Below are 22,746 nucleotides of genomic sequence, written 5' to 3' on the forward strand. Positions count from 1 at the left end.
ATGTTTTCTCCACTTGTGGATAATGCCCGTAGTACACTGGAGTTTTGCAACCCTTACCAGACTGGTAGAAGTCAATGATTCTAATTGATTGTTTCATAATGTGTTGCTTTTTGAGATATTTCAGCCTAATTCACTTTGGCAGACACTTTGTCTATTTAAGTGATTTCTTTGTTCCGCAGGTCTGAAAGAAATCAGGCCTATGAATGGCTAGAGAAACTGAACTCAGCTTTTCAACTGATGTGGTTAATTGCAGTTCATTCATGATTTGAAAAGGGAGAGCTGTTACTTTTTCACGTAGGGCCAGGTAGGTTTGGAAAGGTATTTTTTTCTCCTTAATACAGGAAATCATCGTTTAAAAACTGCACTTTATATTTACTCAGGTTATCTTAGTGTAATATTAAAATATCTGAAACATTTACATGAGAAATATAAAAAAAGAAAAAGAGAAAAAGAAATCGGGAAGGCAGCAAATACAACAACCCTGTAGGTATAGTGTCTTCCAAAGTGAGCTTGTGTTACATCTCACTCTTCCATATAAAACACCCTGGAGGTGTCCCACCCATTTTGAACTGCCCTTTAATTAAAACAGGCTGATGCTCTTGTTTTGAGTCAGATAATTGTGACACCTGTCATGTTGCAGTACCCAAACAAAGATGATAAAACGTGCAGCTGAAGCCAAGAAAAAGAATAAGTGTGGAGATTCACTGTTCTAATGCTCAAGACATTCCAGGTGTCTTTAGTACTCTGTGAGAATTAACCTTGTTATTTATTGTACTTTTCTTTCTCATACTTTTCTTTCTTGTCATTTCCACATTATTATAGTTGTACATTTGGGGCCTGTTATGTGAGATACTTTCATTGTATCTTAAATTTTCTTATGTGATGGGATAGTTTTATTTGGTTAATCAATTCAGCCTGCAGAAGACACTTAAATCTGCTTTAAAGGTGAATCTCCTCCTCTGAGGTCTTGAATGCCAGGTATTTAACAGCCAACATTTAATGTATAATGTGTCCAAGTCTGTGCAGCACATGTGATGCTCCTGCAGCTAAATCAATAGGATTTTACAGGAACTGCCAAGTCCATCTTACAGTAATTCCTTGTTTCATGATGTCATGCAGCCTCCATGCAAGCAGACAATGCTCTTGGGGGATGAACACGGACAAAAAAGAACACTGGAAAACATGATGGCTTTATGTCGAATGGGCTGTCTTTGGCTTTCTTTTGCAACTCTGAGAGGATTAACTATTGTTTTTTTTACTGGTGGGAGGATGTTCATGTTATTTTTCTATAGGCTGGATATCCAATTTCTGCTGATCTGGGCTAAGAGGGGTGTTTGTCCCAACTGGAAAGCAAAGCAGTAGGTGCTGTCTGGGACATGTGTGTGGGCGGTCAGTGAATTCATGTTTTTACTTATTATCATGCCCGTTCAAGACTGAGAAGGATACAAATAAAAAAAATAAAGGTATAGAGGGTTAGAAGTATTCTTTAGAGCCCAAATGCAAGACACTGAACACCTCCTACTGCCTATAAGGAGAGCGAGTGTGATTTTTTTTTAAGTGCAGCAATGATCCAACACCTCCTCAATCCCCTCCCTCAGGGCTCTCTCCTCCGGTCCACTGTTGCAGTATCTTGTTGTGCTGGACCATGAGATACCAGCCCATCCCGGAGTATCACAAACAGCCCACAGCACCCCCTCTCTATTTCAAGCCACCTTCATGTTGAAACATTTGCTTCTCCTCACCACCACAGAAAAAGAAAAGCCTCCAGTGTTTCGTGTATTTGCTTTAAATGGAGCTCAAATGACATCACATTGCTGCAGTGCTGCACTGTCCATGAAAGGTGTCAGTCGTTTCCTCTGATATCAAGAATTTGTCCACTGGCCACTTGGCTCTGCTCTGCTCCAGACATCATGGCGTGACCAAATGTATTCTTTTATAGCGGGCTCGTGTTACGCAGGTGGACGCCTGCATGAAGAGTAGAGGCGCATTTTCAAAGGTTGCCTGTTCTCTGGGACACAGCAAGATTTCCTGCCACATCCCGCCCGAAGAAATCGACCGCATTGCTTTGTAGAAAGAGCGGACGGACCAAGTCGTGTATGAAAACTAATTGCTCGCATGGGTACGCATAGTGTTAGAGGAGAAAGAGAGAGAGCGAGAAAAAACAGTATCAGTGCATGGGTGGGATTCCTTCATTGCGCTTCAGATAGGGGAAGTTATGGCAACAAACGTCTACAGTGAAGGTAAATACATGTCAGGAAATTAGGCACGATAAGTGCGCTGTAGTGCTGTAATTAACAGAAACCCGGTGTTGGTGGAGACTTTTCCGACCTTTGCTGTTTTTGATTGACTTGAAGCCCGAATTTGACGCCAACCTTCAACCGTGTGAGGCTTCTTTTTTTTCTTTTTTTTCAGGAGTGCAACCTATCGCTTCAAAAAGAGCCCCATGCTGCAGTTCTCCATCCCGACACCATCTGTACTGCAATTCATCACAGGCGTGAGATTTATTGGAAATTTAGTCCATCGTTCCTCCGCGTTACAAACCCGTATGCGGGGGACCTGCTACGACCACGTACTCACGCTTTAACCCATTTGAAGACGGCTCGGACGCAACACTCGGACCCCCCTGAGCTTCTGGATTCAGAGATTTCAACCTAATTATATTCTGCCTGCCTTCGAGCCCTAATCGGATCGTACTGGGATTTTAGGTGGGGTTTTATCCCGATGCAGGTAACTGGGAAGGACTGTCTCTTGTTGATGACACTTAAGCAGCAGATTGTCGCTCATTGGGTCCCTTGGATTTTTGCAGCACAAGCCTGACCAGCGTAACAAGAAGGGTTTTACACCTGAATTTGGAATAAATGAACTCTCGTCGCCATCCGAGTTTCGTTGTGAATTTATCCGCTGAGACAAGTGTGTGGACAGCGAAATCATGTGCATTGGGATCAAGCCTTTGGCTTCTGCTATATTAGTCCCAGTTCCACTTCTGGTAAGTCTCTCAGACTTGGTGAGAAATGTAAATTAGACTTTTGCAGCTGTGACACATACGTGGGTGCAATGTGATGAGCTAAATGGTGTCCAGATCTCTGATGTGCGGCATGGATTGTGCAAACTAAATATAGAATAATAGGCCTCCGGTATCTATCTATCTATCTATCTATCTATCTATCTATCTATCTATCTATCTATCTATCTATCTATCTATCTATCTATCAAATCATTTATGTATCTTGATGCATAATGTGCAAGTCTTTCTAGGCTATTCACAGTAGTCTGCTGGATAATATGGTATAAACCTGTCTGGCAGAGATGTCTTCATGTTACTTGAGATATCCAGTTCTCACGTGGTTGTTAGTGCTGTTATATCTGATAGACTGAGTCCGATGGGCTCACAACAGCTCTGTCATAGGGCTGACAGAGCTCCTAACTGCAATGAAGACGGTTAAACAGTGACACAAGAGTTGAATTCCCACAGACAGAAGCGCGTGTGGAAATGGCCCGGGTGTGTCTGCATCAGCACCACTCAGAGACCAAGAGTTTTCATAAATTAGCAGCAGCTGCTGGAATTCTCCCATCAGGGTAAATTGCACTGATTGCTCAGAGAGTGGACCGTCTTACACTGGAGCCACAGAGCCTGAACCATCAGGAAACTTATAACTGCATTGTTAACTTGCAAGTTTAAAAAACATTCGGCCAGATGATGAATTTGTATAATGAGTAGAGGCCTTTTCAGGATGTGTGCACTGTATATTATTCTACTCCTGACCTTTGTTTTGGCAAATCAGCTAATCAGGTTTAGAAATGATGAAGGGATACAGAAGCACTGATGCAGCATTCTAATGATCTCATGGGCACTGTGAGTGAATTCTGCCTATAATGGTTGCAGCTGGAATTTTCAGCCCCTCTCATCATTTTCCAGTTACTTTATAATCACTGACTTTTTAGACTCAATGGAGTGGCTATCCCAATTTTTGCTTCAGAGGTCAGCATTTGTCCCTGAAATATCTATTTATCACTCAGAGGACATCACTTACAGCTTGCAGGAAAAATGAGAACTCACGATGCCTGCATGGAGGTATAGAGGTTGTAAATCAGTTAGATTGAGGTGGGGTTAAATTGTCAATATCTTTCACTAAAGTCAAGTGAACATTCCTCGTATAGCCCCGCTTAATCCACACAATACCTTCTAAGACTTCCCCTGGGATACATGTAGACATTGGACAGCTGTGTGGCTACATTAGGGCAGGCAGTGAGTGTTACTGCAGCTTGCAGTGCTATTGGAAAACACTGACTGCCAGCTGTATCTATGGTATACACCCTCCTTTAGCATGTATGTTCCTACATGACAGAGCACCCACCTTTTTCACGGCTGTCAACTGCAGTAAAGTGAAAAAATAACAGTTGTCATAAAGGAATTATACCATAGTCTGACAGATGACTAAAGGCAATAAAATACTGTACTGTATTTGTCATGTAAGGCCTTTATTGTAAGAAGAGCACAAACAGCTGTCTTAAGGGCTTGACTCACTCTTATTGTTTAGTTTGAAGTAAAGATTTAACCCTGTGTTTTTTGGCAAAAAGCAAATTGAAATGATGTTTGGTTAAAACTGTGCATCATACAAGTTTTGACATAAGAGACTTGAGAAGTCTCCTTTATCAGAGGTTAATGAGGTTTCTTCTTTGGAGGGTTGATACCCTTGAGCTTCATAGGATTTGTGATTTGAATTAGCAGTGCATGAAGCAGGGTTCTTATGTATTTAAATGCCTTTTTTACTAGCTGTGTGCGTTGCAGTAAGTGGTGATGATCATGTCTTGTCAGTTTACTTGTCAGCGTGTTGCAGGATGTTACAGCAGAAGCTCAGAGCATTTGCTGTCATGTGTTTGCCTAATGAAATCAGACAGGATGGTCATTATCATTATCATGCATTATTGCCAACACTTCCATGTTCAGCAATGCTAATGCAGGCAGTAAACTGCTGCAGAACAAATTAATATCTCAGCAGGTAATGCCATAAAAAGAAAGTTACAGTGACATGTGTGCTGAGTTTTTTGTTTTTTTTTATTACTATTTTGCTTTCTAGGTTGCTATATGCAGGCTGAGAGGTTAGATTAATGAGGTCTCTCTGCCTTGCCATTCTGTTGCATTGTGTTACAGCAGCTGCTCATGGTGCTGGTGTCATGTGTTAGCATTATGAAATCAGGACCAGTGGTGGGTTATCAGCCACTGCAGGAATGAGAGCAAACACAAGCTATTGATCTGTATTCAGGACTATAAAAGACTGTATAGGGCAGACATGTATTTGTTCTCTATACAAGGTATATTAAAATAGCCCTTTACAGTGAGTCATGTTCTCAGCTTGACATTTTCAAAATGCACACATTTGCTGAAAAGATTACTTTTTCCAAGATACTCTAAGCTATCAATCGAAGAGTTAAAATAGTGGCGCAAGTAGTGACTTTTGGCATGATTTTAGTCATTTCTTTCCACAGTTATGTACCGTATCATGGAGACATATGATATTGTGGGCTGATTCCAGCATTGACTAACACGTTTTTCGACAAAAAAAATAGCAGTATCGTTACATTTTATTTAAGGAAACAAAGAGCAAGAAAAGTTTTTGGGGATAATATTGTGTATATCTCGAGAGAAATAAATGGTGTCAGAGAGTTAGAGAAAACTCCTCTACCCTCTTGATCATTTTTCTTGAAGTTTGGATTTTGCATGCAGAAAAGAACCAGTAAAGAAAAGTACCAATTAAGTTGTTATTGGTCAAAAGAATGAGATAGATGTTTCTCCCAAGGCAAGTCAAGTTATTTAGCACTCGAGATGCATGAAAAAGGTTCGAGAAATGGCATAATTACAACTAGCCACAAAGATCAAAGGAGTAGCCACCAAAGCACTGAAGCAATTAAACTAGAGCTGCTCTTGGATTTTATATTTGAGTGAGTAACAAAAAGTGACAAAAAAAGCAGTGGGGCTCTCAAAGGAGGAAACGCAGGTAAATAACATACAGGCCTTGAGATGCATAAAACACTTTTGAACTTTGCGGCATGATGGATTTCAACAGGGAGCAAATACAAGAGCAAAAAAACATATTAAACTTAATGCCCACTGCAGTAAGTTGTTAAACAGCTTTTGGTGCTTATTTTAGATGTATAATTTATTCCATAGACATTACTTATTTTTTGCTCATCAGCACACGGTGTATTATGCTGCAGTGTGTTGAGGACACAAAACAGGTTTTTGTGCAGAAAGCTGATGTTCCTTCACTACAAGAAGGTCCTAACTCCTGGGTTTGTCTGCATGCAAGAAGCAAGATTTAAACACTACCTGTTTGAAGGTGAATGTGACTTTAGTAGCTTAGACGTTTGACCTGTCCAAAATGTACTCTGTGAATCTGCTGTTGCATGCTGGGATGTGTCCCCTGTGATTGTGAAAAGGACAAGCAGCACATATAGTCTCTTATTTGCTAAGTTAGTTTTTTTTTTTTTTACTTTAGTTGTGTGACTAAAAATACATCACAATCAAAAGTTAGTAGATTGAATTTGAAAAAAAAAGTCCTTTAAAAGCAGAGCAGGTGAAAACTGGCTAAAGCATTTCAAAAGCTCAATTTAAAGGTGCAAAAGTCAGAGTAGCAAGACTTTGTAGCTTTTGCACTTGGTCATTTTTGATATCTCTTAAGAGCATTTGTATTCTGACTTGGTAACCTTTGGAAGTCATGATTGCGGCAATTCTCGTTTTACCCTGAAGGCTTTTAGCCTCTCGCATCTGCGTAGTAAGTCTCAATAAGAAGAGCTGTCATTTATTGTCAAGGAGTGTGAATCTGTGTCTGCAGTGCACTTGTTAACATTGCCGATGTTTTTTTTCTGACAAATAACTGATGAAAAGGGTAGGTACAAGAGGCTCTGGTTGTTAAAGACTGACCTGCTTTGTGCTCTGTAACATGCAAAATGTAGTAACAAGGTGCAAGGGAGAAGATACTGTGGGTTGTGATATAGAGGGAAGCAGTGGATAGTCATTTTGAGGGCGGCTAACTGTCTAGCAGAGGCATACAGATTCATAAAAGAATTCATAAGGTGGTGAGAGAGCCAATTCCTTCAGGAATATTGTGGATGAATATGGTCAAGCTGATCCCAGTGGTATGCAGCAGTTATAATCCAAGCATAGCATATTCCACCTGTCTGGAGCAGCCAAATCCTTCAATTGGAAAAATGCTTATAACCTACTATGGAGCACATGGCATCTAAACTGCAGAGGCGCATCACTGCATAGTACCAGCCAGTTGCCCGTTCCTTCTGATGACTCAGAATATTATTGGTGACATCTATCTCCCTCAAGAAACAGTGCTGTGCAGTCGTCCTGCCACATGTGGCAGCCTTAAACTGTTGCACTCGACACTGCGTGTCAGAGCCTCTAAATGGTCATTTAGATGAAATGTGATATCATTGCGCAAACCAGAAAAAAGCACTAGTGTAGAATAATAGCAAACCTCCAGCTTCTAGTATTTTGCTGTTTACCTGAAGGTGACATTGATTTAGATAATGCTTTCAGCAGCTGCATCTGGTCCTATTGATCAATATCTTCTACTAGAACAGCATTTCACTTTGGCTCTCTTGAGCAAGCCAATTAAGGGAGCTACATGCTCTCATACAGAATTTGAAATGTGCACAAACACTATCATCCCCACAGTGCCATTAAATAATGCATAAGGACAATATATTATTGTGCTGTGCCTACTAACACAGGTCTTGCTGGTCCTGTTAAGACTTTCTCCTCTGAACTCAGAAACACTGGCCAAAATTTAGTGCCTTTAATGCACTATTCAATCTTGACCGATGATGCATTAGGAAAAAGACGAATTACTCCTCCCGAATATGCCACTGCGATGAGAGATCATTCGCTGCTTACTTATTGATTTGTTTGTCAGAAAGTCATATGGTGTGCTCTTCATCAGCCTGCACCAGCCTCACTGGAGATGTGTGGCTGTGCTGCCTATTAAAGGCTGGAACACTACAAAAGCATTAACTGTTCTGGTGAAGTGATCGGTTAAGAGCCAGTGCAACAAAACAAGGATTCTGTGAAAAATATCTTGTCACTGACCATATTTTCTTCTGGTTGTCTTTTCCAAGTTTCTTTGCATGCTGTTCCAGGACAGATGTGGGTGGTGAATAAGGTTCTCTTCATGCGCTTTGATAATGTGCAAAATAAGAAATAGCATAAATCTAGTTTCTTTCATTTCCCCCCCTTTTTAATACTTAAAGTGCTTTCTGAGCTTTGAGAGATTTACGGTCACACATCTTGATTTCATGCTTTAATAGCTGACAAACAACAGCAGAAAAATCCAGCTCACCTTGACTAAATCTCTTCTTAGTCTTGTTGTCTGCAAGCAGAAATTCACAGGACTATTGCTGCATCTAACTAGGAGAGATCATCAAACAAAAGCACTGCTTAAACGAGATGGAAACTATATTAGCTCAAAGAAACAGCAGCAGCAGCAGAACATCACGAATTTGGCCTGACTCCATGAAATAAGTTTTACTTTGCTGCACTCTTTGGTGAATGTGTTATTTGATATTTATTTAATATGCACACACGATCCACAAACTGATAATTTACCGCCTTGGGCTTTTTGTGTGAAACAAAAAATCAACGTAGCAGGTTTTTTTTCAAGGTGTGGTGCACTATATTTGTGTAAAACTGCAGCTTATTGCTGTTTAAATCTTTGAGATCCTTGAAAGCTTTATAACGCTGAAATACAGAGAGCATTCCCAGCAGAATAGATTGAATGTACAGCAAGGCAGAATTGCTGCCCAAATAATTATTGATCATTGGTTTCTGAGAGTTTCCTTATGTTGTTTGTAGGTTAAATATTTACAATACCTGCTTTTATGTCTGACTTTTTTTATTTATTTATGTGCCTTTAAAAACGAACTGTCAAGAATGTGCGAAAGAAAGACTTATCATAGTCTGCTTTCTAAAGTTTCTGCGCAGTGTGGTCGATTTATTTGGCCCTGCTTTTCTTCAAGTAAGCAGTATAACACTTTGATCATCACATTGTTGCACATACATGAGCAGAAGGACAGTTAAATAGTGTCTTGCTGACACCGAGTGTAATCTCTAGCCGAGGACATCTATTCCTCAAACCAACATTATGGGATCTTTCCATCCTTTCCAAATTATTCACTGAAGTTCACCTGTTAATTACAAGACGATTTGCTGCTGTACTGATTCCAACAGAGAGTTATTTTCAGCAACTTAATTTTGGTAATCCTCATGTGCTCCTTTCTTGTGACTGATTTTTCTATCTCTGGAAGATACCCAGCTTTTCCCATGAAACCAAATGACTGTTTAGTGGGCCATTTAAAGCCTGCAGAGCATTAAATCTTCACGTGTCACATGCATTCATGTGTTGCATGTACTAGATGATTGATCCTGCTGTGTGTAGCACAGAATAGCATATTGTAATTTACATGGTATAGCGCTAGGGTTTTTTTGTTGTTGGGTGAATCAGCACCAATTCTGTCTTTCTGTGGTTACAGCTATCTGCTATTTGTCAGGAGCAGATGTTAGGCATGCCTTACAAGGTAAAACTAAAGCAGTACTCAAGCAAGTTATATATGTAGGCTAAAGAATAAAAACATAAACTTGTGACTGAGAATTGACGCATATACAACATACAATACAATATACATAAAACGCACATTGTCCATTATTTTATGCAAAAAAAATATCAGTTGACCCTAACTCTGTTTAATAATAGAAGATGACATGTTTTGTTCTCTTTGTATCAAACTGTGACTTTAAATCCCACTAGTGCCACAATTGAACATTTTACAAACAGTGTGCAAAACAGTTTTTTTCTGAAAAGCCTTTTTTCCCCGGTTGTTTTCGAAGATATTTCTGAAGCGGTTCCACCATCATTCACAATTAATTTTTGTTTTATGCAGCTGAGAACAGATCCTCTACCTCCTTTTTCTTTGATCATTTCATTTTCAGAAAAGGGCTCAACACTGCACTCAAAAATCAAACATTTTCTAGTAGGCATTCAGATTCTTGTGAGTTTACCTCATTCTGTCACATTCCCGAGTATAATTTGGGAGTTCTTTGACCATTTATTGGTCCTAGTATTTTACTTTGAATTTAAACCATATGATGATTGTATAAAGCTTTAGTAATTCCTCCAAATGCCCCAAAATGTTTATAAATGTTTGTGCCTGTTGTCTAGATACTCTTCCATTTATCCTTGGCGTCTCTGCCACTCTAGTGTATTAACCTGCTTTTGTTTATTTGTACATATTGACATGACTAACTTTGGATAGTGATTCTTGAGACTATAAACACAACAGTAGTAAGTTTTACTCATCCCATAGTAATCTTTCGGAAAACCAAAACTTGCATCTGTGGAAAAGTTAAAAAAATAAATAAAAAGAAAAATAACAAAGAGTATTTCTGTCAAAACCTTTTCAAGGACATTTCTATCCTTTAGTAGGGCACTAAGAGTACCTCAAAGAATTTTATTTCTTTTGGAACAAAGCCTCATCTTAAGTGGCTCAAGTGTACGCTTCCTTTGCATAGTTACCGCTAAACAAAGTGCAGCTCAGCCAAATATAGTATAGAACAGCCTATAACAGCACAATCTTTGTGTTTAAGGTTTGTGGAAGGACAACTTATTATAGGTGTCAGGGGTTAAAGTGGAATTTATGCCAGGATGCTCTTTGGCGTAAGACCAAAAAGCAGCAGTGACAGGCAAAATATTTGCACATAAAAAGGCCTCCCGTTGAACCAAAGAGTATCTGTGCTTTAAAGAATAATCCTCTGAATGTGACTGTAAGAATAGTGGAGTCCAGTCATTAAAAAAACACAAACATCTAAAGGAAATTCATTTAAATTCAGTCTTATTTTAAATACACTCAGACATTAATGATGTTATTTATTGGAAATGATCAAACTGACTAATTTTAATTGCTTTCACATTCTGCAATTTTGACCTGAATTGGAGACTGACATGAAGCTCAACCTAATATATTGCTACCTTATTTCAAATAGGCCAACGACGTGTTTGAAAAATAGTAAAAATCAACATTTATGTTGTTCCGGAAGAATATGTGACCTTTTGATATTGAGTTATGAAACAAAAAGAGGTATATGTCCCTGCCCTATTTCTCTCGCTGCCTTGTTGTCCATTTATCAATATGTTATTTGGAGGAATAAGATCTGAAAGATTCGATCACCCTGTCCTACTGGCAATAACCAATACCACTGTCATTGGGGCCAAATAGGGGAAGGATAAATGTGCACCCCATTAAGGTAGTGTTGACTGCCCTCCATAATGCATGCTGTATGGACCAAATACAAAAAAAACCACAACAACAGTGCTGTCTCACTAATGCCAGTGAGAGAGAAACCCACACATACACTGAGGAATATTTTCCTACTTTCATGTAGAGAAAGAAGGTAGGCCATATCAGCAGGAGAACCTTGTTCACATGCAATGACTTATTTAGCTGTAATTAAATCGTAATTAGTGGCCATATGTGGAGGGATATCAGCTGAAAAGCTAACAAGTCATAACAGTTGCTGTGTTGTTGTTTTTTAAAACTTGTTTTCCTCTGGCCTGTAGTTGTAGGAACTTCTCCCTTTGTTTTTAAATGTGTGTAAAATGGCTCACCTGCTTCTCCCCATTCCTCACTGTTCACACACAGAGTGCAGTCTTTCACTGACAAAGACAGACGCCCATTGAAAAAAAAAGGGGTTAGGAGAGGAGATAAAGTAGTGCACGTGCACATTCATTTCAAAGGTTGCAGTGTTGCACGAATTAGTGCGCGTGTGCAAGTTCCCACACATGAGTGTTGGTTAAATGTGGAAATACTGACATGAGACCAGAGTGAGGCTGATTACATTTATGAATGTAAAAATAACAACAATATTCACTATATTAACAATAATGGCCAAACAAGGGGCGATAAGAGCAATCACTCTCACTATTTTTGATCCTTGAAATCATCAAGCCTAGCTACAACACCCAGCTCAAATAACCTCTGGATATAATAACTTTTATTATTAACCTTTGCTCACCTTATTTTTATCTCTTTTTTTTTTTTCATTAAAGCTCTTAACAGTAAATCTAGTGTGTTTTGGGGGCAAACTGTTATCAGAACAGTTGACAACAAAACTTAACTAATAGTAAAGAGCCAGTCAAAGGAAACATTAACAGACAAGACTCAAAATATAGTCTTTTTGGCCAAAATTGTGGCATGCTTGTGGCACTTCTTCCCATCTACCTGCTACCGGGGGAAACACTTCAGGAACACTTGGGTTGTTTCATGCGTCAGGGACAAACAACATCGATTTGATGGCTTAGTTGGAGGTGTTGTTGGTCTACCCCGTTCATTGAGTGGCAAGCAGCGGGGGGTGTTTGCACATGTGCAGTATTGTTGTTGGGATTGTTACTAAGATGGAGACTGCATTGTTTGACAGAAAAAAATAGATGTATTGTAATTTTGTCCAAAGATGTTGTGGTTATAAAAACATGATCAGGATTAATGACTTTAATTAAAATTTCCAGAGTCCACAAAGTGTTTTTAGGAAAGCCCCAGTTGACTTACTGTTTCTTTTAACTATAAAGTGTGAATGTCTGTTGTGGCCTATATAACTTAAAATTTGTTCAAGGTAATGAGTTGAATCTAGCAAATCTAGCACATTGCTTGGACACTTGTAGTCACCTCAGTGCTGGGATGATCAGGCTCTGCCACTTGTCTTTATCTGACCTGATGATGTTGTAATAAATATGAGTGATGTACTCAGACAAAGGCTTTTCTTTCACTAAATATGTGCAGGGACTGATTTTTATTAATGGCAATATTGCACGCAAATCCTGCTTTCTTAAAATATTAATATATTTCTGGAGTCATGATAAATCATAGCACTACCAGTGGACTAGTAGTGTGTTTTTTTTTTTTTTATGTTTTTTTTTATGCTTACATAAGATGTATCAGCTGAAGGATGGGTCATTTGCGTGCCATTTTCTCAATTCAGTGTTTTGTGATGCAGGGAATCATTTGTAAGGGCCTGCACTCAGGGCAGGTGGGTGACATTGACTTACATGAGATGTGAAGTGGAAAAACAAAAGCTACACCAACTCGAACTTCACTGTTGGGCGAAAAACAGCAGTTGAATCACAGTCTCAACCCTCAGCCTGTCTGTCTGTCAAGATGCATTGAGACATGCCAACCGAACTCGTGTCAGAGAAAACAGTGCCCGGTAGAAGGTCAGCTGTATATCATGTTCATATGAGCGGCACTGAGACGTGAAACACGATGAAAGCTTTATGGTTTGATAACGACATCAATATACTATGTAGCAAAAATACCAAACAAACCAGCCCAGTAATGGAAAGTGATAATGTTCAAGAGTGATTATCTTCCATCTGGCAGTAGCTGTGTGCTTTAGGTCTTTCGGAGCCATCCGTGCATGCAGTTATTGATGATGCCCTTAGACGGGCTTCACCAAGATCAGTTGATTAGATTGGTTTGACAAACTACTTTATCCGTTGTGGGACTTGATAGATGATGACTGGATGTAGTCTTTGTTAGCTAGGTGTCTATTGACTAAAAGGACTCCATTTATGGTGGCCAAGATCAGTGCTGTAGGACATTTATAAAGTGTGTCAGCCTTCTTCTGGATTTTTGAATGGATGAATGGTTAAAGACTGCAGTCCTATCATCCATATTTGAACTGTACTGTAAAGACTTGACCTCAGGTTCACCATTCTGCATGAATGCACGCTTCAGAGTTTCCGAACACTTTTTACTGCAGAGTGAGTGGTTTTGCTTAGGAGACCTCAGTGGTAGTGAAAACTTTATTCAATAACTTATGTTGTCATTTCTTTACTCTGATCTGAACACTATGTCGATTTGTCTCACAGTTTGTTTGTACAATCTTCTAAGGATGCAGGGCTTTTGTGTGGTCAAAAAAGATGCAGCATCGAAATCATCCTTTTCTTCTGCTGATAGGTTTATATGATATTTATTGTCTTGCAAGACAATAATGTCTTTTCGAGCTGGACAGCAAAAACAAACAAAAAGAAAAACACCCAACACGAAAGACGAAATAAAGAAAAGAAAATCTAACTTTTCAGCTTCCAGGAGTCTACAGTGATGAGACTTTTCTCCAAGGTACTTGGCTTAACATGATATGATATACTGTAAAGACAAACAGTCCTTTCAAATGTTTGCAGAAAAATTGCAAATAACTGTTTAGCCTTTTACATATGAGTGGAGTATTTGCATGCTTCTTATCTTGCATTGTTCAGCAAAACTTGAGGCCTTTTGTCCCTCCCCTATATTGAAAGCAATTGCTGATTGATCAGTCAGTGACTGAGGGCTGCTTTGTTCTTATAAAATGTGCATGGAAAAATCACACTCAGGCTCTAGTCAGCTTGTTTTTCCAGTTGATCAACTTTGTCAATCATTTTGACTCTAAATGAAGTTACTAACACAAAAGAAATTAACCAGATCTTTCTAATAAGAAGTTGCTTATGTGGTGCTGAAAATTATTTTACTGATTATTGAAAAACTCTTCTTCTTTTATATCAAGAAGTTATACAAATATCTATTGTTAATGGCAAATAGGTTTGAAATCTTTGTTCTTATGCCAAACCAAGGAACGGCTCAGTTCCTTTTTCAGTATAGTCTTAATTATCATAGCTGCAACTTCGGAAAGTAGACACTGAGACATCTGTCTCTCTAGTTTTAATAGCTTTGGAAAGATCATGAATCGCAAGAAAAAGATTGTCCTACAGAGGTAATATCACATGAATTTAAGGATTATGTTGCTGTTGGTGTATCTATTTATTAATCATCCTTTTTAATTTAACCTTTATTTAACCAGGAAGATCACAATGAGATTAAAAACCTCTTTTTCAAGGGAGACCTGGCCAAGATAGGCAGCAGCAAGTATCTCACATTTGCAACAATTACACAATTAAAAACAGGCAACAACATCACACACAAAAAAATAAAAAAATAAAATTTGATTTGGGAATATTTAGTGGTTAAGCTAAAAAAAAAAAAAAAAGTCAATATCAGCAACAACTGTCGTCTCGGTTTGGCCTCTGTAACCTTCCCTTGCTCAGGTAAAGCTTCTGTATATGACACAAATCCAGTGCAGTTTCTAAGTGGTGAAATGCTGTATGTTAATATGACGGAAGGAGAAAGCTAAAATGCCCATTCCTTTGTTTCATACTTTGTTTATTTTGCTGGATGATTGGGTGCTGCTTTGTGCTTAGTGCGTGTCTCAGAGGAAATAAAGCTCCATTTCAGGATGAAAAAGAGATAACGTCTAAGAAATCCTCAAACTGAAAGAGCTCATGGCATTCGCTCAGTAATAGCAGATGGATACCCCTTTGATCCACGGTTAGGCAGGAAAAGTCGATTGAGTGACTGTGATAAGACGTTCAGCAGTTAAGCACTTCTATTGTATCTTGACTTGACTGTATTTAGAGTACACGGGCATTTTTCTAACACTCTTGTTTAAATAGGGGATCAAAATGGAATTACAACGTAAAGTACATATATACTCATTGTCCAGTTTTTATTTGAAGTTTCTCTACTCTTCTTTTTTTCTTTAGAAATATCTCAAATTATTGTGTTATAGAGTCAGCAAGGTGCTGAAGAAGCACTTCTCAAAGAACACACTGAAATTGAGGAGTCTGAGATAATGTGAGCTTTGTGACAGGAGTGCCATCCTGCTAAAAGTACCGATTAGAAAATGTTTCCCCTTAAATGTCCTAATCTGTGAGGTACCATTTTCTTAGCAGTACGAAATAGGAAAACTGTTGCCTTAATATTTCTGGTATTAGGAGAAGAGCAGATAGTGTGAGAACTTATCATTACTCTGGTTTTATATAATTTAGCTCTGTTCCTGTTTAATGTGGGGCTTTGGTAGCAATCTTTAGTTTGCACTAAGAGGCCCAAAGTGTGCCAACAAGGTAGATATTAGATTAAGCTAAATTCCAACTTTACTATCTGAATACTGAATCACATTTGTTTAGTTTTTTGTCCACTGTCCAATTTTGTTTTGCTTATACACAGCATAATCTCAGTGTTAAGCTGACAGTTATGGTACCCAGTGTAGTTTTCTGCAGCTGAAGACTGGTTATTTGAGTTACTGTTGGTTTTCTATCTCTAAACAGCCTAGCCATTCTTTTATGTCCTGTGCCATCAACACTGCATTTTTTTTCCCCTTTTTTACACCGTTCCCACAACACCTTGTGATGGCTGTGTGTGAAAATCCCATCTGAGCAGCAGTTTTCGAAATAGGAAAAACCAGTTACTGCACAGTCAAAGTCACTTACAGCTTTTTTTTCACCGCTATTCTAATGCTGGTTTGAGTTTTAGCAGATACTCTTGAGCTTAATTGTGTAAAAACATGAATCGCATGTATCACATTACCGAGAAGATTTGAGAGGACCGTGTCTTCATCTGAAATGCGGAGTACGTTAAAACCTTTAACGGTCAGGTTCAATCATGAAATTACAGAATTCCTCATGAATATCTTTATTGCTGTGAAAGACTTTGAATTTTGACATGTCAGTAATTTTGAGATTAGACAGCCGAACAAGTGAGATGCTTGGCAGCTGGCTGTCACTTGTGCAGCTCTGTTGGAACTGACTTCATTATATTAGACGGTGAAATCTGCTGTGTATTGTACAGCCTTCAGTGGCTTTCCATGTAATCGTAACAAATAAGCACCAGATCGTTCAGTTTGAAATCATACATTAAAGAAATCGTAGAGGTTATAATGCTGATGTCCACAGAATTCACTTATAGTGTGACCTGATAAAGATATTTTTTAGTCTGCTTGAAAAACTACAAAACTCCTATTGGAATATTGTGAGAAGCCAGAGCTTTGAGCAGATTTCTTTCCTGAAACTCCCCAATCACTTGAGCTTGTTGACAGTGCCATTTGCTTTTTCACTTGTGTTGCATTGTGGCTCACCTTCTCCGTTTCCCTTCCTTTGTAAGCTTGTTGATAAGACACGTTGGTCTTATTTGTTGTGTTGCCATGGCTGCAAACATCTCTCAAACCTATTAGGTATTCGTGGCATCCTGGTGGCTCAGCTGGATAAAGTGTGTGTCATGTAATCATCATATAGTGTGCTGGAGTGCAGCAAAATCACTACGATACATATATCTTTTATACTTTTCTTTCTGTCCATTCTTTTCCACTATATTTTAAACATAAAATGTTGCAAGTGGAAGTTGACCATATATGGAAAAAAGGCTTATTGTAGCAAACGCTGTAAGGCCTTTCAAAGAAGGTAATGCGTTGGCAAACCATGACACTTTAAATCAGCCATCCTTTTCAATTAAATATGCAATAAAGAGACTTGAAGGTATAAAAAAAGTCTTCTCAAAACAGATGCACCCTTGTGTTTGACTTGAGGGGTACTGTTTCTCTCAGCATGGTTCTCGTCTAATCGGATGCCTAACATATGGCTGATGAGCCTACAGCACATTCTGATCCAAGCACACTTAATAGGTTCCAAATGATTTGGCTCTAGGTAAAATACCTTGTGTGGTAGCGAGGCCTATTACGCTGTAGATCACTTGATACAAACAGAGTTCTACTGTGGCACTGACGGTCCCTCCCACAGCCTCGCACTATAATGTTTCTGCTTAGTCAGTGAACACTTGCATCATCCTTACTGTTCATTTAGGTAACTTGATATTTTTAAAATTCAAGAACTGTGAATAGATTAATGAATTGGTTAATGTTAAACTAAGACTGAGCAGTACTGGAAATTCAGCAGTTGAGTGGGACAGCTTCAACAGCTAGGCAAAATTTTAGGCTCCAGAACTTAAGTGCAGATGCCCTGAAAAAAAACCCATCCAAGTGTAGTCACTGCACTATGTCTGTGCGGATTTGTATATTGGTCTTATTATCAATACATTTTATTAGAGTACAGTGCATTTAATAGCCTGTCTGCCATTTTCTTCCTGCATTCATTTTATAAGCAGCACCACCATGGGGCATTAAGTAGTGGCTCTTTTAAATCAAACTGGTGTCAGAAAGTCTGCATGTTTTAATAAAAATATAATTATTTTCAATATTTGGTGCCAGTGTATTAATGATGTGTATCAAGAGGAAACCATATGATCAATTGCCGCGTGGATATACCGTCCCGCCCGTACTTGACAGGTAGGTTGTTCCAAGCATCTTCGACAGATTGTGACAGTTGTCTGGATTAAATCTGTCTCAGTTCCGTCTCCATGCTGTCAATATCAGGGCTCCACGAGACCCATGCCATCTGCTGCGGGACCCCTTGTTCGTCTTGTTACTGAATATGACTCCGGGTCTATATCTGGGGTTGCTACCGTGCTGCAGTATGAATTGGAGCCTGATCAGATGGTGTTGTGTGATGGATATGAATCTAAATAGCCAAAGTGTCTGAAATATCTCTGTAATGTAATGTGATTTTGTTGATGTAAAATCTGCCGCATGTTGATGTTGTTACTGACAGAAGGCAGGTGTGTGCAAGAACCTGTAAACTAAACCAAAGGAACGCAAGTCTCGTAATATTCAGGCCTAATTCAAAGCTGCAAAAACGAAGGAAATGATGGAGAGCTTTCAAAATCATGTTTGAAATAATTTTTTTCGGTTTTGAGTCCTACATAATTTAGCTCAGCTCAGACATTATTACCATCATTTGCCTTCAGAAAACTGAATCGTCTTACACAATGCATATAATGAATGCACTGTTCTGATGCACAGCAAAGAAAGGTGATTTTTTTTTTTGTCACTCTTTGGTTTTTTGCATAGTATTTGCATCTAATTTGGCTGGCATCACCATAATTTTTATACATATTATGTATATTCATACAAAGTGGTATCTTACTTATACCTAATTTACACCCCATGCACTGCGGCTTTCACCACTTTCCTACTGCCCCCGACGTTAGAATACGAGTACAGATGAAGTTCATTATGATTCCAATAGAAAGGTCTACCTGACTGTTATTCAAATCCATGATTATCTTCCCTGTATGATTTTGTCTTTGTTAGTAACTCTGTCAGTTGTGTTGCATTAGATTACTGTAGAATTTTACACAGACAATTATGTTTACTTTGCGCAACAGTGAACCTCAAAGGTGCTCCAATAGTCTTTCATAAATTAGGTTTTAGGTAATATGCTAATAACCAAAATGAAATTATAAAGTTGTCAGTATGGCAGGTGATGAAGTGGCTCAGCGAGCATTTTTCATACATGGGAAAATCAATGCAGATGTACCAGGAAAAAGAAGCTCGAGCAGGCTTTAGAATATAAATGCAATGAGGTATCTTTGCTGATGGTATGCTGTTACAGACCCATTTGTTATTTTGAAGCTTAGATGCAAGTGTATTTCAGCTGACGAGGAGAATTTCGATCAACTATTTATTTTATTATAAACACAGCACATGCGAAACTTTGAGAAAAAAATCCAGTAACATGTTTTGCTCGTTATAGTGTATTACTGTTTTATCTAACGTATTTACGGTCTTCACAAAATCGTAATAACTCCAAAATGATTTGCACAGCGAACCCATTTTCTGGTTTGAGTGAGCAACATAACTGAGCAGCACAATCAAAGAAGGTTTTGACTTTGAAGTAACTAAATTAAAATGACAAAAGCACACGGGGAAGCCATATTAAGATGAATAACAATTAACAGTGTGAGTCAGCTCTTTGCAGACAGAAGCCAGCTCTGAATTAGAAGACATACAAGAAATAACTGAAGGATGAAGATATAGTTACAAGACAGTTTAAGCACACAAAATATTGTGATTGACAAAAGCCCTATGTGAGACAACCTGTAGACTAATAAGCATATTGACACTTTTGTCGGGAGCAATCCACATACAATACGTTCCTGCAGTTTTTTTTGCTTTTCTTTACTAGGTAATTACACAGCTTCCATGTGTTGCACTACCCAATTGCCAAATTTATGGTGCTAGGTTCTCATCCCTGGCTGCGTTCCATGAGACGGAGGTTGTCTCTGAATAATTAGCTCAATTTGAGCTTACTCGTTAAGGAGCTTAGGAGTGCTATGAGCTAAAGTATAAGCCGGCTTAGCGAGGTAAGTCTTGTACACTAACTATTGACCATATGTTCTTGTGGTACACGGATACATTTTCAGACTCTTCAATAGGTGGTTTGCTGTGGCCTGATCACCCATTGGATTGAGGTGCTTTCTGAAATTTAAAATTCCACAGACATACCAGGTACCAATCAAAAGGGCTGAACTGTCACCCACTACTCCTGGAAGTATTCCAACTTCCACATCCTATAAGAGCCTGAAATAATTTTGGTCCTGTAGGAGTAGTGGTTGGGATTAACACTGTATCACCCTGCCATGCTCACTGGCAGACATCACTACATGAAACTACTACATGAAACCTGTTTTTGATTGTACTGCTTATGAGAAAGTAATAATCTAGTGACCCTGTATCAGCTTGTCTAAGCTGTGATGGCAATGTCAGTAGGATAAGAAATGTATAATAGTCTTATAGTCCCTGTTGCCTTTTAAAGAGTTCAGATTTTCCAAGCCATTACCTTTGAGAGATGAGCTCCAGTAAAGAGTGAAATATCCTGTTTGAGTGGTGTGTTCCACACCAACATTGGCTCACTCAGAGGGGGACCTTGTTTTTGTCAGTAAATCAACATGGCCTGCGAGTCTTGTGGCTTGCGCACAAGGGAGAATCATTGGCAGGTCCCATCCTTCAGGTTGGAGGACTGTTTCCAATGGTTACCAGGAGTATCACAGACCTGCGAGGTGCTGCAGCAGAGGCCTAGTTACTGTCCATGAAAACCACCTTGTGCAATAGCTACATTTTGAATTTCTAATGTTATTACAGATCTAATTTGTCCGCAACTACCTATTAAACGGATCAAGAATAGCAAACTTTCTATTTCCAGGAGATGTAGAATTAAGACTTTACCACCATTAGGGCAAATGGTGCATGTCACTATAGTGTACTTCGTAAAGCAAGTGCCAATAAATGGACTCTCTTGTAATTCAGGCAAAGACTTCTTCATCCACCATTTCCCCTTGATATGTTTTTTTTTTAGGATTGCAATAAAACTCCATCTGTTCTTCCATTTTCAAAGTAGTTCATACAGTGCAACAAAAAAGAAACTCGAGCCTTCGTATAATGACGGCTGAAAAAGAATTGAAGGAAAAATAAAGAGGTGCGCTTCAGACACCTCACAGAAGCAGCCAGTGTAGCAGAGAAAGAGAAGTGTATCCCTGGGTCATTTCATAAAGACTGAACTCAAAGAAAGAACTGGACCACTCATATTCATTTAAAACCCTGGGTTTATTAAATTGCTAAAATTTTAATGCACAGTGTGCCTTCATCAGCACTAAACCGTTAGTTAACAAGACTACTTTGGTGTCTTCTTTGGCCCAGATATGGTATCTCTTTGCTAAATTTTAATAGAGCGGTTCAGTTTTGTTTGATAATGAATGTTTAACTTGCTTGCTTTCTGTTTAAACTTTTGAAGAGATGTGAAAGGGGCCTCTCGCAAATACAGTTGGTTAATGTATTTGTTTTACACATAGTGTTAAATAGCAATGTTCTGCAGGCTTGACTTCTCTTGCATTGCACTCCGGCTAAAATAAAATGTTTTTTGAGTGCAGTCTTACCCTCCAATGAAGATGCATCGAAAGGTGGAATGACGCAGATGTTACTGGCTTGGTATGCAAATTTTTTTTCTGCACGTATCTGAATTAAGAGCTGAGTGTTGTAATAGTAGTCTAGCAACACATGCATATCACATCATCTCAAGGGGAGCTTTTGACTGAATTTGAATAGTAATTTGACTGGTCTTTAATTTTTTAATTTATTTATTTACATTTTATTAAAATAGGATGAGAGTAAGGTAAGGAGTCCTTTGAGCTGAGCTTTGATGCTCTGAAAATCTACCGTGGCGTTAATCCACTGTATTCCTTCTGAAAATATCCCTGCGTAAATACAGTACGATTTTTCATTTATTTTATTTTTCTAAGGGTGCCCATATTTTTATGAATAGATTTCACAGATGCATATTCTTAGGAACACTTTCAGAAAAACGTGCTGTAGATATTTGTGATGCAGGCTCTGACTACATGTTCAAATTTCTCTGATTTCCCATATTCTCATGCTACAGAAGCACGAGAAAAGATCAGTTTTGAATGTGGAGAATTTAACTCTTATTTGTCCCAGTTAATTTAAACACACTCTATTCGAGATGTGGAGATGGAAAGAGGCACATTTTCAAACCCGGTGTTGCAGTTCACTGCTCTACAGATCTGCCCAGCCATTGGCATATAGTCACACTGTATCCATTATTAATCACACGGTTCTCAAGGACGACATCTGTGCAAATTAGTATGCAGAGAGCGTGAAGATCACTTACCAGCAGTGACTTCAAAATTAAGTATTAAAAACTGAATTCTGGCCTTTCTTTTTCTATGCCGAGGTCATATCTTTCTATTGCATGAATTGGCCTTGGGGATTTTTCTCAAAAATTTTAGGCTGTACCAAGTTTGCAGTGAAATACTCTGTGAATGACAGATAAAGATAATACTGTGACATTAATATTTTTACCTTCATCCTCTTGAAGGGCCCAGGAAAAATCCCTCACTGAACGCTTTCATTGCAATAGACGAGCAGCTGTATTATGATCCTTGCTAACAGGTTTTATTTAAAAAATTTACACTGATATT

At 38.7% G+C, this 22,746-nt stretch overlaps 1 protein-coding gene across 3 annotated transcripts in view; it reads left to right on the forward strand.

Annotated features, from left to right (window-relative positions):
* The first annotated feature begins 1,864 nt into the window (after positions 1 to 1,864).
* lrfn1 (leucine rich repeat and fibronectin type III domain containing 1) overlaps positions 1,865 to 22,746 on the forward strand; it is a 139,858-nt gene continuing 118,976 nt past the window's right edge. For 2 of the 3 annotated variants that reach the window (XM_026191294.2, XM_026191297.2), the window contains exon 1: positions 1,865 to 2,986. The gene's annotated coding sequence lies outside the window, so the exon portion shown is untranslated. The remainder of the gene's footprint in view (positions 2,987 to 22,746) is intronic. The other variant, XM_080288856.1, reaches the window with a different exon arrangement.

The sequence above is a fragment of the Astatotilapia calliptera genome, chromosome 14 (genome assembly GCF_964374335.1).
Source record: "Astatotilapia calliptera chromosome 14, fAstCal68.1, whole genome shotgun sequence".
Lineage (NCBI taxonomy): Eukaryota > Metazoa > Chordata > Actinopteri > Cichliformes > Cichlidae > Astatotilapia > Astatotilapia calliptera.